The sequence below is a fragment of the Chamaea fasciata genome, unplaced genomic scaffold (assembly GCF_029207755.1).
Source record: "Chamaea fasciata isolate MVZ Bird 193981 ecotype frontalis unplaced genomic scaffold, bChaFas1.0.hap1 SCAF_40, whole genome shotgun sequence".
In the NCBI taxonomy this organism is placed as follows: domain Eukaryota; kingdom Metazoa; phylum Chordata; class Aves; order Passeriformes; family Sylviidae; genus Chamaea; species Chamaea fasciata.
This window is the reverse complement of record NW_027094125.1, coordinates 700747-717412: the sequence shown is the minus strand read 5'-3', so window position 1 is coordinate 717412 and position 16666 is coordinate 700747. Positions and strand designations below refer to the sequence as shown.

The 16666-nt window shown below is 54.5% G+C and overlaps 1 pseudogene; it reads right to left on the bottom strand.

The window, feature by feature from the left end:
* LOC136303662 (uncharacterized) overlaps positions 1-16666 on the bottom strand; it is a 301387-nt pseudogene that overhangs the window by 145504 nt on the left and 139217 nt on the right.

The window sequence follows — 16666 nt, the reverse complement described above, 5'->3', positions numbered from 1 at the left end:
GAGGTTTGCTTTCTTGGTAAAATTTAAGAAGTTTAATAAAAAGACAATTAGGATACAGAATTGTTACACATTCAATAGATCCTAGTGCATGATTCAAACATTCCTCTGGAGTTTGAATTCTCTCTGTTCAGTTTTAACTCCCCCCGAACCATTTTATCTTGCAGACCCTTCTGCGAGTGGCTCCATTCCTCTGCTAGCACAGGTTCAATAAATTCCTTCTTGGAGCTTTGATTCACCACTGTCTTCATCTGGATAATTCAGGAATGCCGGAGGACCCTCTTTATCTTCCTGGTTTAGCCAGTTTAGATGTTGTGAAAACAGTCTTTAACACTATGCCACAACCCCCGCAAAAAATAGACACATTCATCACATCACCATTTCTAAACCCTTTTAATAATAAAAGAAACTAGATGAATACAGTAAAACCATCCCACGTTACACATGTAGCATTCATTTTAGTATTTGTGAAAAGCCAACTTTATAGTATATACCTATAACAGCTCCAAGGCAGGTACCTGAGATGATTTTTGGAAACTGGATCTTCTGTGAATCAACCTGACATTGTTCCCAGGCATCTCTCAGTCTCAACCTCCAGTTTCAGGACAACAAATCCTGTCTGGCAGCCCCAGATTGCTCCAGGGAAGCTGACCTTGATCAATTTCTGCTTTTGCAGTGAACCTGCATCCTCCAGGATCTTCCTGAGACTCCTCCCAGGTACCTCCTGGAGTCTTTGGCACACAGAGGTCTAAGGAGCTGAGACCCCGGGTAGCAGTCCCAGAGGGCTCCAGGGAAGATGCCCGAGGGGATTTTGTGCCAGGAAAGAGGAAAGAGCTGTGCAGGCCTGCAGGAGCACAGGGGCAGCCCCGCTGTGGGTGTGAAACGTGGGGTTGTGTTTCCTCTCAGGTAAAACAAAAAAGGTGGCCGGTGTAGTTGTTGTGAAATATGTCGAATGAGGCCACGGGACAGTTATAAAAATGAGTTTTAATAAACAAATGGAAAAAAAGCATGGAAAGAGGCTTTTGGACAAATATTTTGCATGCTTATAAGTGAATAATGTGAGTTTTAACATTCTCACAATATAAGTTTTAAGGGGTTTTTTAGGCCTTTAGCATGTAGGATAGAAGAATGCATAAGTATTATTATTTGCTTTGAAACAAAATTATTGTAAGCTTTGAGCTGCTTTGTAGTGAGAGGTTTTGAACTACAGCTTTAGGATTTAAAAAAGTGGTAATCACCTAAATAAAAGAAGGAAGTGAGCTTATCTTAAGGAAAAAAAAAAAAAGTTAAAAAAATTGAGGGTCCTGGAAAGGAAAACTGGACCCCACCATCACAGATGCATGATCCTGGGAGGGGAAGCCAAACATCACCATCACTGATTTATGGCCCTGGAAAGAGGAGCTGGGCCTCACCATCACCGACGTATGATTCTGGGCACGGGAAACTGCACATCACCATCACTAATTTACAACCTTGGGGTGATAGAAATTCGACGTCAGCAATAGGAACTGATCACAATGGGGTATGGAAATCGGACTTCACAAATAGAAACTAGGAGGAAACCACCAAAAAAATACCAGCAAAAATCAGCGTTCGGTGTGCAGCTGGAGGGGAAACCCCCCCACTGTACCCAGCACGCTGCTTTGCTCACATTTTATCGTTTGAATTACCGAATTAATAAATCAATTGTTGCTTGATATATTGGCTGAGTCAAGCTCTTATTCCTTCCGTGGGGACTCAGGAGCAGCTGAATGTGGCTCCTCTTGTGCCGGGGTGTGTCTGTGTGCCCCGCTTGGCACCTTGAGGAGCAGCTGGATGTGCCTGTGGCTGCGGGCTGTGTCTGGGGTGCTGCTGGCCACTGAGGCTGCCTGCTGGCAGCTTTGGGGGTCTGGGGGGGAGTCACATCTGCCCTAAAACCCCCACCTAGCCCCACAGACACTCCCAGACACCTCAAACCACCCCACAGGCCCTGGCCAGGACTCCCCCAAACACTCCCTGCAATATAAATAGCCCTAAAAGCCACCAAAACCCCTTTCCATCTCCCCCAAATTCTCTCCAAGCCACACAGCCTGGCCACGACCACCAAAACCCCCTCACAGACTGTCCCAAAAGCCCCCCAAACCTCCTCCCAGTGCTCCCAGGAGTCCCTAATACCCCTCCCAGTCCCCAATGGCACGGACCGGGAGAGGTTGGTGCACAGGAACATCCCCAGCCAGGAGCAGCTCGGGCACTTCAGCAGCGATTTGGGCACTTGTGGGGGGGACACCCTGGATGGGGAGACCCAGGCCAGGGACTGGGACAGACAACCAGAATTCCTGGAGAACAGCCGGGCTCAGGGGAACACGTTCTGCCAGCACAACTAGGAGACTGTAGCCCCATCTGCCTGGCTTTACAGCCCTACAACACCCAAATCCTCCTGAAGACTCCTCTGAATCCCAAATTCACCTCAAACTCCCAGTAAAATGGTGCAGCTTTAGATCTCTTTGTTTCTTTATTTTTTACCCCAGTTCTTGGTGTTTTGATGGGATAAAGATGGAAATTATTTAGGCTGGAAAAGACTTCCAAGGATCATCTTAGCTTTGTTCAATGTCACCAGAAGAAACAATTGGATGGGGCATGTTTTTTAGGGTGTAAAGTTTGGGTTTTCTTCTTTTGTTCCTTTTTGTAGATTTTTTTTCCCATTTCTTGCTAGGAAACACTAACAACTGGGCACTTAAGAAAATGAAAGAAGTGATCAAGCTCGGGGGAAGAGAGCATCTGGTTGCACTTCTTTTACTTAAGAATTTCTTTCTGAGAGGCAGAGATATCGAGAGAATCGGGCAGGTAAAAGATGGGGCTGAGGCAGCTGCTGGCTCTCTCTCTCTTGGCTTCAGAGTGTTAGGAAAATTATTCCACAAACATCAGAGGTTTCTGTCCAAAAAGGAGACAGAGGAATCCTTTTTCTTTATTCGAATAAAGGGAGAGACCATGAGGCATTTCCCCTGGGGTCTCTCAAACTTTTGGAGGATACAGCCTCCTGTTTATCCTCATTTCCCGGCCGCATTTCCCTCTCTCTTTCTCCATTGGCTGAGGTGCTTGAGAGTTACAGACTTCCCGGAGTGCCTAACACCTAAAATTCCCCTTTAATGTATAATCCCCCTTTCAATTTTTAATTCTTACAGAATTTATGGGGTTTCCCCCATTGTTTCTTTCATCTTTCAATATCCAGTTTCATTTATCAGCAAACCTACAGTTTGTTTGTAAAGGCAAATATCTTCTTTTCCATTCATCAATCAGTGGAATCCTCCCCATTGTTTCTTTCATCTCTCAGTGCTGGTTTTATCTACCAGCAGATCCACTGCTTGTTTGTAAAGACAAGTCTGTCATTCCTCTCAAGAGGAGGAAGGTCGGAGCTGCTGCTTGGGGAAAGGAATTCCCTGCTGCTGCCAGAGCCCAGCCCAGAGCTGCTTCTTCTGCCATGGGGTGATCCTCTGCTCGTGAGAGCCGCCACTGCACTGGGACCTCATCATCATCACCTACCTCACTGTTAGAGATGAGTAGTATGATGATTGGCTGTCACAATTATCGGATGAATACTGTGTGTACATTAAAAGAAGTTCTGTTGATGTATGGTTGTGTTATTGTAGTTTGTTGTTTGGACACCCCCAGTTCTCTCTACAGCCCCCTTTGCCCCCCTCTGTATTGCTGCCACTGGACAGTCTGGGTTGGTCCTTTCTCCTTATTCAGTGCTTTGTTGTGTTTGTTGAGGTTTAATAAAGCTCTGAAATTTTAAAGTGAGCGGTCGTTTCTCACAACTGGGGACTCATCTGGCATTAAAACCTCGTCTCCATGGCCCTAGGAGATTTTCGACGAGAGTTCCACCCCCTGATCTCGCGGCTCGATTGGCTTCTCCTGGGGTCATTGCTGATTTGCAGGTCGACACCTCGGGGACAATAAAGGACCAAATAAGGATAAAGAGGAGGGGTAAGAAGGGGAAAGGCCCCCTGAAAAACTGCAGATGGAAAGATCTGGAGGATTGAGAGTATTGTGTGAGGGGGAGACGGAGTCCGGGGGTGTGCTTGGGGTGTGAGTGGGATGCAGTCTGGGAGTGTGGTTAGTGCGAGAGTCAGACTTGGGAGAACTGGTTTGAAAAGGCACTGTTCTCATAACTGGTTTGAAAAGGCACCATCCTCATCATTGGTTTGAAAAGGCACCATCCTCATAAGTGGGATGGCCAGATTGCCCATAATCTGAGTGCAGGCACCTCAGCTCTGGTCAGCACTGCACAGGATCTGTACCTGAGTCTGTTGGAGCTTGAGGACATTGGACAGTTGGGTGGATTTGGAATGCGTCAGAGTGGAGGCAAGACACGAAGTGCACAAGAGGTGGGGAGAGGCTGCTGGAAGCACCAGGCACGGAAACACCAGCCTGGCTGTGCGGGGGTCTCCAGGCCACGGACCCTTGCATGGGGCAGCTGGGAATGGGGAAAGCTCGTACTGGGGAGGCCTGGCATGACAGCACCTCACCTCCAGTCACGCTGCAAGAAGGACTCCATTTTTGGATGGCAAAGAAGAGTTGAGCGGCAGACTTTGGGAGGGCCCAGGGTTGGCTGATGTCATACCAGGGGTATAAAAAGTGGAGCTGCCATTTTGTGGATGAGCCTCTGGCAGTCGGCCGCGCTCCCAGTGCTGTCCCTTTCTCCTTTTGTTAAGGTTCAATAAACCTTTGAAATTTTAAAGTGAGTGCTTGTTTATCAAGTGTTACTCATTAAAAGACAGACCTAGCACCATCTGCTCGGGTGCCCTGACCCTGAGTTTGCCTCTCCTTGCCCTGCTGGGAGCCAGGCCCCTGCTGCCCCACCCCGCTGCTTCTTGTGCACTGCTCCAACCTTTCCCTGCACTGTAGCTCCACACCCCTGCCTGTATGTAGTTACACTTAGAGTTATACTTAGTTTTATTAGTTTTAGGGTTTTTTTGGAGGTTTAGGTTTTGGTGGGTTGTAGGTGCGAGATTTTGGTGTTTTTTGGTGGTTTTAGTTTAGGATAGGTTAAACAATTTTAAGGGAAAAAAAAACAGTTTAGGGAGCTTGTTTGCTTCAGCTAGCTAAACTAACTAAAAGCAAAAAAAAAAAAGGTTTTTGTTTGGTTGTTGTGTTTTTGATGAATACATAGGGTTTAGAGAAAAAAATGTGAAGGAGTGAATGCTGTTTTTCTAAAACAAATTGTGTGTGGGGTTTTTTTGTTTGTTTTGTTTTTAGAGCTAGTTTTAAAGACACAGAACACATACAGAATATACAGAACAGATGACTGGGGATATAAGCATCCTAAAGTTACTTTAGGACATTTTACTCTCTATCCCCATATTGTCAACTTACTAAAACTAATTGGATTGTAACTCTACATATAGGTGCCAGCCCAGCTTGCTGCTGGGGCCCTGGGATTGACTGCCCCAGGGGTTTGTGAAGAAAAGCCTCTCTTCATCCCTTCCTATCTTGGTCAAGCTGCCATTATTACCACATGCTCCCCGAGCTCACACCACAGCACCCCTGCGGCTGTAGGGGAATCAGGGGAAAGTGCCCACGGCCAAGAAGGGGTCACTGGGTTTGTGGTTCTGTTTGTTGTTAATGCTGTAGCTGTTGTTGTTTGCTTTATTATACACACTACTAAAGAACAGTTATTCCTATTCTCATACCTTTGCCTGAGAGCTCCTTAATTTCAAAATTATAATAATTTGGAGGGAGGGGGTTTACATTTTCCATTCCAAGGGAGGCTCCTGCTTTCCTCAGCAGACACCTGTCTTTCAAACCAAGACAAGGTAAAAAATCAGCTCTTCTCAATGAACTTGCAATGTCGATCTGAGTCTCAACAGATGTGCCTGCCCCTGTGTTCATCCCGGTGCCCATGGGGATCCAGGAGGATGTGGTGACCACCAGCCAGGTGTCTTCCCAACCTGGATTACCAGGAATGTGGCTCACCAGGGCTCTCCCCAGCGTGGGTGCTCTGATGGGGGATGGAGTTGGAGCAGAGGATGAAGCTCCTCCTGCAGCTGGGGCACTCGCAGGGCTTCCCTTACCGGTGTCTCCATTGGTGCTGATTCAAGACTGAGCTCGTTCTGAATCTCTTCCCACACTCAGGACACTCGTAGGGCTTCTCCCCAGTGTGGATGCGCCGGTGCCTGACGAGGTGGGAGTTGTACTTGAAGCCCTTCCTGCAGTCGGGGCAGCGGAATGGCCTCTCATCCGTGTGAATCCGCTGGTGTACGAGGAGAAGGGAGCTGGTCTGGAATGTCTTCCCACACTCAGAACACTCGTAGGGCCTCTCCCCAGTGTGGATCTTCAGGTGGGAGGTCAGGTGGGAGCTCCGGTTGAAGCTCTGGCCACATTGCCCACACTCGAAGGGCCGTTCCCCGGTGTGGATGCGATGGTGGATGATCAATCCAGGGGTGTCCCTAAAGCCCTTCCCACACTCAGGACACTCGTAGGGCTTCTCCCCAGTGTGGATCATCTGGTGGCGGATCAGGCGGGACCTCCAGTTGAAGCTTTTCCCACATTCCCCACACTTGTGGGGCTTCTCCTCTTCATGAAACAGCTCATGGACCACCAGCTCAGAGCTCTGGCTCAATCTCTGGCTGCCTTCCTGGCACAGGGTGAAGAGTCTTTCCTCCTCAGAGCTCCCTGGGCTGGGGCTGGAGCTTGTCCTGTGGGATCTCTGGAGATTTTCCTCCCCATTGGATTCCTGCCCCGTGGAGTCACTCAAATCAGCCTCTTCCACGAGGGTCTTTTGTGGGGATTTGTCCTCCCTGGTCTCCATCCTCAGCTCCTTGTCTGGGGAAGGAAGGACAAGGAGAGGATGGGATTTGCCTCCGTGCCAGAGGGAAGGGGAAGGAGATTCCCCCCAGTTCATCACTGGCAGGGGGTTTGTCCTGCAGCTGGGGCCATGCCGGGCTGGGAGATGGAGCAGGAGAGAGGGGAAAGGGGCACTGACTTCCTCCTCACCTGTCTGGCTGTCCTGGGGCATCTTCCTTTTCCTCACAGCCTCGCCCTCCATCCGGCCAAGGTTTGGGAATGGGAAATCCTGGTTTGCAGGCAAAACAAGATGTGAGCACCTTGGGTTTGAAGGTCCCCCTGCCCAAGTCCATCTCTAGAAGTCAGCATCATATGTCCATAAAAATCTGCCCTGAAAAAACCTCTTAGGAGTTCCCTGTCTCTGGTCTCTCCATTTTAGGGTTCTGGGATTCCTCCCTGTCCAGGCTGCCAGAGGTTCCAGGAATCTGAAAACCTACTCCCTCTTCTATCTCCCCATTTAGAGACACCAGGGGCTTTTGGGATCCTAGGGTCCTTTCTCCCCTAATTCTCTGTTTTGGGGTGCAGGGGGTCCAAGGAGTCCCCCCTGCCCCTCTCCAGGCTGTTGAGGGTCTCACAAATCATGGTGCTGCCCCCTCTCTGGGCTCCCCACTTTGGGCTCCTGGGGGACACAGGGCTCTGCTCCTCCAGGCTGCCTCTGCTGGGAGCCACCACTGGGACCCACCAATGTCCCCTCCAGGGGCATTTTCCACTCACCTTTGGAGATCTTTATTCTCCAAACATCCCCCCCCAGAAAAACCCAACCCAGGGACCCCTCCAGGACATCTGGGCCCAGCTCCCCTCCCCGGTCACCTGCGGGATTGGTGGGGGAGGTGGGGGGCGATTCTCCCATGTGTTGGGGGGCTGTGAATTCAGGGAGCTCTCGACCTCCTCCTTCCTTCTCCTTTTCTTGATCCTCATTTGTCCCTCCTCCTCCATCCCTCCTCTTCCTACCCCAGGAGCAGCGACACCCTCGATGCCCCATTCCCTGTTCCCCAAGAGTCAGCTGCCCCTGACCCTTGCTGGGGACCCTGGCTGGGCACTTCCAGCCCTTGGGGCTCCTCTCAGGAGAGCTGGGAGGGAGGAACACAGCGAGGGGTGGGGGATCCCAGGAGTGGCATCACTGGGAGGGACAGGTTTGTACTGGGGTAACTGGAACCTTAGTGGGGCAGCTGGGAGCGACTAGGCATAGCTACGAGCATGCTGAGGGCAACTGGGATATACTGGGAGTGTCTGTTAACCACACTGGGATGACTGGAACCACACTGGGAACAGGCAAGACCATGCTAGGCAGAACTGGGACCATGCTGGGGGCTCCTGGGAGTGAATGGGATTGACAGAGTGTACATTGGGGGCAACTGGAAATGTCTGGGACCATGCTGGGAGGGACTGGGATTATATGGGGACAGGACTGGGACTATACCAGGGGAAGCTGGGCACAATTGGGAGGAACAGGAAGCAACTGGCACCATGCTGGGGGAAACTGGGATACTACTGGATTTCAGTGGGAGCAGCTGGGCCATGCTGGGGTAGACTGGGATCATAGTGGATCATAGTGGCAGCAACTGGGACTGCACTGAGGGTGACTGGGAGTGGCTGTGAGCAACTGGGATCAAGCTGAAAGCAACTGAGGACAACTGGGAGTGACTGGGATATACTGGGATAGACAGGGAATCACAGGGATCATACTGGAGGCTACTGGGGTCATGCTGGCATTGACAGGGAGCAACTGGGGGCCACTGGCCTCATCCTGGTAGCGATTGGGAGTGACTGGAATTAGACTGCAAGTGACTGGGATCATATTGGGATTGGCTACAATCATACTGGGATTATGGATTAAGGCGTGACTAGACCCAGACTGGGGGTTACTGGGAGCTACAGGGCCCATGCCGAGAGCCAACTGCTCCCACACTGGGAGGAACTGGGAGCAACTGTGAATGATAGGATGCATGCTGGTAACAACTGGGATGCACTGGGAGTGGCTGGGATAAAACTGGGGGCATCTGAACCACACTGGGGTAGCTGGGAGTGCCTGGGAATGACTACAAGAATGTTCAGGACAACTGGGATATACTGGGAATGCCTGAGACCATGCAGGTGGGGACTAGGACCACACTGGGAGCCACTGGGAATGTGCTGGGGGCAAGTGTGAGTGACTGGAGCCCTGCTGGGAGAGGCTGGGATCATACTGGGAATTACCGGGACTGTACTAGGGGCAACTGGGAGAACTGGGAACACACTGCACAAAAGCTGGAGGAACTCGCAGGAACTGGGACCGTGCTGGGGGCAAATTGTAACGTAATAGGAAATGACTGGGAGTGACTGGGTCATACTGGGATCAGGCAGGGAGTGAGGGCAAGGGACCAGGCCCATATTGGGACTCACTGGGCTCATACTGGGAGCAACAGGGATCCTAGATGGAGTGAGAAGTGATCAGGATCATACTGGGACTGACTGGGCTCATCCTGGGAGCAGCCACTGCCGGCACCGGGAGCCCCGAACCCCTTTCCCGGCCATCCCGCTCCTCCAGCCCCAGCACCCCCCAACGGGGTCCCGGCAATCCCAGGGGTCCCCCCCTCTCGGGGTCCCCGCTTTGGGCTCCTGGGGCTCTCCTGTCTCTGGGGTCCCGCTCAGGGGGTCCCCAAAGCCCGGATCTCTGCCGGGCTCCCCAAACCCGGTGTCCCCCCGCCGGTCCCGCCGCTCCCCACGTGGCCCCGGCAGAGCTCGGAGGGCCCGGCCCGGGAAGCCCAACCCCCACCTGGGGGGACCCGCATTCCCCCGCCCCCCGCCGGGGCTCTGCCGACACCGAGACCCCCCAAAAACACCTCCCGGGGACCCCGCCATGTCCCCCGAGGGGGGAGCCCTGCAAGCCCCAAACATCCCCCAAAAAAACCAAACCCAGGGACCCCCCCGGGATATCTGGGGCGAGTTCCGCCTCCCCGGGCACCTGCGGGATGGGGCCGATGGTCCCGGGGGGCTGCGGGTTCAGGGAGCGCTGGGGCCGCCCGGTCCCTCCTCTGCTCTTCTTCCTCCCGCTTCCCGCTGCCGCTCCGCCTCTTCCTCCCTCCTCCCTCCTCCTCCTCCCCCGTTCCCGAAGCCCTGGCGGCCGCGGGAGGAGCGGGGATGGAGCCGGGGCAGGTCGGGATGGGCAGCGCGGGGCTCTCGGCTGCTCCCACCCGCTGGGGCCGGGGGGAACCCGGCCCGGGGAAAAGGAGAGGGAAACTGGGAAAACTGGGCGCTGCACATCCACACTGGGCCTTGCTGGTTGGGAAATTCCATCCCCTTGAGCTCTTCCCAGAGGCCTGGAGATGTTGGAGGGGGGACTGCAGAGACGGATGAGGGATCCCAAAAGTGGTATTTTGGGGATAGGATCCGTGGGGATGGGAATGTCCCGCTCCCTTCCCGGGGCAGGGTCACACCTGAGCCAGGTGTGCAGGGCAGGACCTTGCCCTGAGCCCAAGCCCTGTCCCACCTGCAGGATCTGCTTCCCCTGGACCTCTTCCCCCTGCGGCCCCAAGCCCAGCTTGGTGCTAAACAAAGGGGCTGGGCCGGGGTCATCCCCCGCCGGGGGCTGCGCACCCCCTCTGCCCCCTCCCCAAATTCCCCCCGGGGGCAGCAGGAGCTGGGGCAGGAGCCCTGTGGGGAGGGAAAAGGGGGTGACACCGGCATGGGGGGTCACACACGCTCTGGGGGACACACACGGGCCCTGGGGACGCCCCTCACCTTCTCCTGCAGCGCCAGGAGGATGAACCCCAGCATGGACACCCCCACCCCCAGCAGCATCTTGGGGGGTGGGGTCTGCTGGCAGCTTTGGGGGTCTGGGGAGGGGGGTCACATCTGCCCTAAAACCCCCTCCCAGCCCCACAGACACTCCTGGAACCCTCAAACCACCCCCCAGCTCCTGGCCAGGACCCCCCAAATGCTTCTTGCCATATAAATGACCCCAAGAACCACCAGAACCCCTTTCCATCTCCCCCAAGTCTCATCCAAATTCTCTCCAAGCCACACAGCCTGGCCAGGACCACCAAAACTGTCACACAGACTGCCCCAAAAGCCCCCCAAACCCCCTCCGAGCAGCACAAATGGCCCCAAGAGCCACAAAAGCCTCTCCTAGTTCCCCCACGATCCCCCAAAACTTCCTCCCAGTGCCCCATGGCACTGACCAGGAGAGGTTGGTGGACAGGAACATCCCCAGCCAGGAGCAGCTCGGGCACTTCAGCAGCGATTTGGGCACTTTGGGGAGCACACCCCAAAATGGGGAGACCCCCGCCAGGGACTGGGACAGACCACCAGAATTCCTGCAGAACAGCTGGGCTCAGGTGGACACATTCTGCGCACACACGTATGAAATTGTGGCCCTGTCCGCCCAGCCTGGGCAACCCCCACAAATCCCAAAACATCCAGTGAACCAACCCCAAATGCACCCCCAAATCCTGGTAAAACAGGGCTGCTTTAGATCCCTTTACTAAATTTCTTTATTTTTACCCCGGTTCTGGGTGTTTTGATGTGATAAAGATGGAAATTATTCAGGTAGGAAAAGATCATCAAGATCATCCAGTACTGCTTGATGCCACCAGAAGAAACAATTGGACAGAGCAGTCAAGGTTTTTAGGGTGTAAAATTAGAAAATCAGATCTTCCCAGTGAATTTCCAATGTCGATTTGACTACTGATGGATGCTCCTGCCCTTGTGTTCATCCAGGTGCCCATGGGAATCCAGGAGAGTGTGGAGACCACCTGCCAGGTGGGAATTCCACTGGGAATGTGGGTCACCAGGGCTCTGCCCAATGTAGGTCCTCTAATGAGGGATGAAGTTGGAGCAGTGCACAAAGCTGTTCCCACAGTCAGGGCACTCACAGGGGTTCCCTTACCAGTGGCTCTGTTGGTGGTGTCTCAAGGATGAGCTCCAGAAGAAGCTCTTCCCACACTGGGACACTCGTAGGGCCTCTCCCCAGTGTGGATTCGCTGGTGGGTGATGAGGGTGGAGTTGTGCTTGAATCCCTTCCCACAGTCGGGGCAGCGGAATGGCCTCTCATCCATGTGAATCCACTCGTGTATGAGGAGGTCTGAGCTGGTGTGAAACCTCTTCCCACACTTGGGACATTCGTAGGGCCTTTCCCCAGAGTGAATCTTCTTGTGGGAGGACAGGTGGGAGATCCGACTGAAGCTCTTCCCACATTCCAAGCACTCATAGGGCCTCTCCCCAGTGTGGGTCCTCTGGTGGCTGATCAGGTTGGAGCTCTGGATGTAGCTCTTCCCACATTCCCCACACTCAAAGGGCCTCTCCCCAGTGTGGATTCTCTGGTGGACAATAAGGCTGGATCTCTGGATGAAGCTCTTCCCACATTCCCCACACTCGAAGGGCTTCTCACCAGAGTGGATCATCTGGTGGACGATCAGGTTCGAGCTCTCACTGAAGCCCTTCCCACATTCCAAGCACTCATAGGGCCATTCCCCAGTGTGGATCATCTGGTGGCGGATCAGGTGGGAGCTGTCTCTGAAGCTCTTCCCACACTCAGGACACTCGCAGGGCCTCTCCCCAGTGTGGATCATCTGGTGGCGGATCAGGTGGAAGCTTTGCCTGAAGCTCTTCCCACACTCCAAGCACTTGTGGGGCTTCTCCCCATCATGAGGCTGCTCATGGACAAGCTGAGAGATCCAGCTGGATCTCCAGCTGCCTTTCCAGCACAGGTTTGGTCTTTCCTCCTCAGAGCACCCTGGGATGGGTTTGGAGCCCCTCTTCATGTGGGATCTCTGGGGCTTTTCCTCCCCATTGGATTCCTGTGCTGTGGAGCTGCTCAAAACAGCCTCTTCCATGAGGTTCTGCTGAGGCGATTTGTCCTCCCTGGTCTCCATCCTCAGCTCCTTGTCTGGGGGAGGAAGGAAAAGGAGAGGATGGGATTTGCCTCTGTGCCAGAAGGACGGGAGATCCCCTCAGTTTGGACTGAGCAGGACGGCGTCGGTGCGGGGTTTTCCTGTAGCTGGGGCCATGCTGGGCTGGGAGATGGATCAGGAGAGAGGGGGAAAGGAGCAGTGGCTTCCTCACCTGCCTGGGGCTCCAGGGGCATCTTCCTCTTCCTCACAGCCTTCTCCTTCCTCTGGCCAAGGTTTGGGAATGGGAAATCCTGGTTAGGTGAAAAACACAGGATGAGTGCATTGACTTTGAAGGTCCCTCTGCCCAAGTCCATCTCCGGAAGTGACCAGACATCTGGGGTCCATAAAAACCTCCCAAACACCAAGATTCAGTCCTGAAAATGCCTCCCAGGAATTCTCTGTCTCTGGCCTCTCCCCTTTGGTGTTCGGGGGTTACCCCCTGTCCCAGCTGCTGGGAGTCAGGCTTGTATTAGAGGTCCCTTGTCTACTTGGTTCCCACCCTCCCCAGAAATCCAAAAAACTCCCCCCTCTCGTGTCTCCCCGTTTAGGGATGCTGGGGGGTTTTGGGGTCCCAGATTCCATTCTCCCGCAGTTCTCTGCTTTGGGGTGCAGGGGGTCCAAGGAGTCCCCCCTGCCCCTCTCCAGGCTGTTGAGGGTCCCGCCAATGGCGGCGCTCCCCCCTCTCTGGGCTCCCCACTTTGGGCTCCTGGGGGACACAGGGCTCTGCTCCTCCAGGCTGCCTCTGACGGCAGCCAACACTGGGACCCCCCAGTGTCCCCTCAAAGGGCATTTTCTGCTCAGCTTTGGAGTTTTTCATTCTCAAAATATCCCCTCCGAAAAAACCCAACCCAGGGACCACCCAGGATATCTGGGCCGAGCTCCCCCTCCCCGGTCACCTGTGGGATGGGGCGTGATGATGCCACGGGCCGAGGGCTGTGAATTCAGAGAGCGCTCGACCTCGTGGTCCTTCTCCTTTTCTTGACCCTCCTTTGTCCCTCCTCTTCTTCCTTCTCCCGCTCCTCCCCTTCCATCCATCCTTCCTCCTCCTCCTCCCTAACCCCACCTCCTTCCCGTACTTCCATCCCTTCTCGCTCTCCTTCTCCATCTCTCCTCTCCCAGCCCTCCTCCTCCGCCAGGAGCAGGCACACCCCGGTGCCCCGTTCCCGAAGCCCTGGCGGCCGCGGGAGGAGCGGGGATGGAGCCGGGACAGGTCGGGATGGGCAGCGCGGGGCTCTCGGCTGCTCCCACCCGCTGGGAGCGGGGGGAACCCGGCCCGGGGAAAAGGAGAGGGAAACTGGGAAAACTGGGCGCTGCACATCCAAACTGGGCCTTGCTGGGGACCCTGGCTGGGCACTTCCAGCCCTTGGGGCTCCTTCCGGGAGGGGGAAACACAGAGAGGGCTGGGGGATCCCAGGAGTGCTATCACTGGGAGTGACTGGGTTATACGGGGATCGTGCTGGGAGGAGCTTAGCCCATGGCGGGGGAGACTGCAACACACCGAGGGAGACTGGGATCATACTGGCATCATACTGGGAATGAGTAGGAGCCTGCAGGGCCAATTAAGACGATGCGGTGGGCAAATGGGATGTACTGGGATTGACTGGGATCATGCTGAGTGTGACCAGGAGCAGCTGTGAGCAACTGGGATCATGCTAGGAGCAACTGGGAGGAACTGGGAGTGACTGGGTGTGTGCTGGGGCTGATTGGAAGCAACTGGGCTTATACTGGGAGGGACTGGGATCATGCTGGAGGTGACTTGGATCATACTGGCAGTGAGTGACTACACTGAGGCTGACTAGGAATGGTTGTGAGCAAACGGGATCATGCTGGAAGTAGCTGGGAGGAACTGGTAGTGAGGGAACTGGGGGAGAGTGTTTTTTCCCTTTGGAACCTCTGCACGTTGTGATTTCACAGCCAGAACAGAACACCTCCCAGCCAGTCCTGCTCCTTGAGATGTCACAGGCACCTGTGACTTTGCAAGGAATGGGGCAGTGATTTACTCTGGTGCCCATGAAATCACAAGGAACAAAGCTGTCATGTTCTCTGGTGCCTGTGACATCACAGTGACCAGGGCTCTGATGTGCTCTGGTGCCTGTGATAACGGAAGGAGCGGGGCTGGCTGTAATGTGCTCTTGTGCCTGTGATATCCCAAGGAGAGGGATTGGCTGTGATGTGCACTGCTGCCCATGACATTGCAAGGAGCAGGGCTGTCAGGTACTCTGGTACCTGTGATAAGACAAAGAGTGGGGCCTGGCTGTGATGTGCTCTGGTACCTGTGACATCACAAGGAGCAGGGCTGGGATTTACTCTGGTGCCTCTGACATCACAAGGAGCAGGGCTGGGATTTACTCTGGTGCCTGTGACATCACAAGGAGCAGGGCTGGGATTTACTCTGGTGCCTGTGACGTCACAAGGAGCAGGGCTGGGATTTACTCTGGTGCCTGTGATGTCTCAAGGTGCGGGGCTGGCTGTGATGTGCAGGAAATGAGAGACACGGGCTCCGCTACGTCAGCAAAGCAAAGCCAGTTTAGTACACAAGTTCACCAGTATTCATAGGTCTCTACATTCCGTACAAAATTTTCCACTCAGACCCCTTTGCCCTTGTTCCCTTAGTAACACAATCTTTTCTATTATCAAGTCCTTCTTACATTCTTGCACTAGCAATGGCCTTGTTACTTTCTCTCTCGTCAGAGCGGTCAGCGTGATCAGACATGGTGTCTTCACTTTTGTTCTTGCTTTGAGTTTATCTCTCCCACGGCTTTCACTGTACCAGGGCCAAAGGGTCTGCTGGTGCCACCCAGCTCAGCTTCTGTAGCTGTCTGATTTTCCACAGTGATGTGCTCTGATGCCTGTGCCATCCCAAGAAGATGGGCTGTGATGTTCTCTGGTTCCTTTGATGTCACAAGGAGCAGGGTTGTCAGGTAGCCCTGGTGCCTGTGACATCACAAGGAGCGGTGCTGTGATATGCTCTGGTGGCTGTGACAACACGTGGAGCATGGCTGTGATGTGCATTGGTGCCTGCCTGTGACATCAAGCAGAGAGAGGACACATTTCACAGTCCTCTGGTGCCTGTGAAATCACAAGGAGCAGGGCTGTGATGTGCTCTGGCACCTGTGGCATCACAAGGAGAGGGACTGCGCCCAGTGAGCTCCACTCCCTGCTGATCCCTGGCACACACTGTCCCTGCAGGACCCCTGTGCTTTCCTGGCAGCTCTCAAATCCCTCCAGACAAACATTCCCCTGCCATCAGCCCTGGCACAAGCTGTAGAGCCCCAGGAAGGTTCAGCACAGACCATTCGCCATCTGATGGGCGCTGGCCACCAACAAGCAAAACCTGAGTCTCCTGTAGGCTGCAGTGGGACCCTGATCTCATCCCACTGAGCCCTGGAGGAACAAGGAACACAAGGAGCCTCTTGAGAGTTCTGAGAGTGACTTTGGAGGGACAGCAAAGCTTTCCGTGGCCCAGCACAGAGCCCTGGGCCGCAGGACCCTGCTCTGCACGACAGCCCTGGGCACCCCTGGCTGCAGCCCCGGCTGCTCAGCCCTGCAGCAGAGCCCGGCAGCAGGGAGCTGCCCTGTGCTGTGCCTCGGGTGGTGCAGCAGGGACACCCAGCCCTGCCCTAGGGCCACATCCCTGCCCTGCAGCGACTCTGAGAGTCCTCCTGGAAGGGCCTCAGAGCTGTGGGATGTGCCAGCTTCAGGAGATCCCTGCAGGAGCTGCAGCTTCTCTTCCCCCAGCCAGAGAGTGACTGTTCCCGACACTGTGAGGATTTCTCCTCTAGTGAGCCCTCAGTGAGCTCTGCTCCGTGCTGCCAGCCCAGGCTGAGTTGAGCCCCTCAGTGCCTGTGTGCTGTGCCCGGGGTGGCTGCAGGCAGTGCCCCAGCCCTGCTGGGCTGTGCACAGGAGCTGCTCCTGGGCAGAGCTGTCTCTCTGCAGCGCTGCCCTTGCCAGGAGCTGCCTCTGTGCCAGGAGCCTGG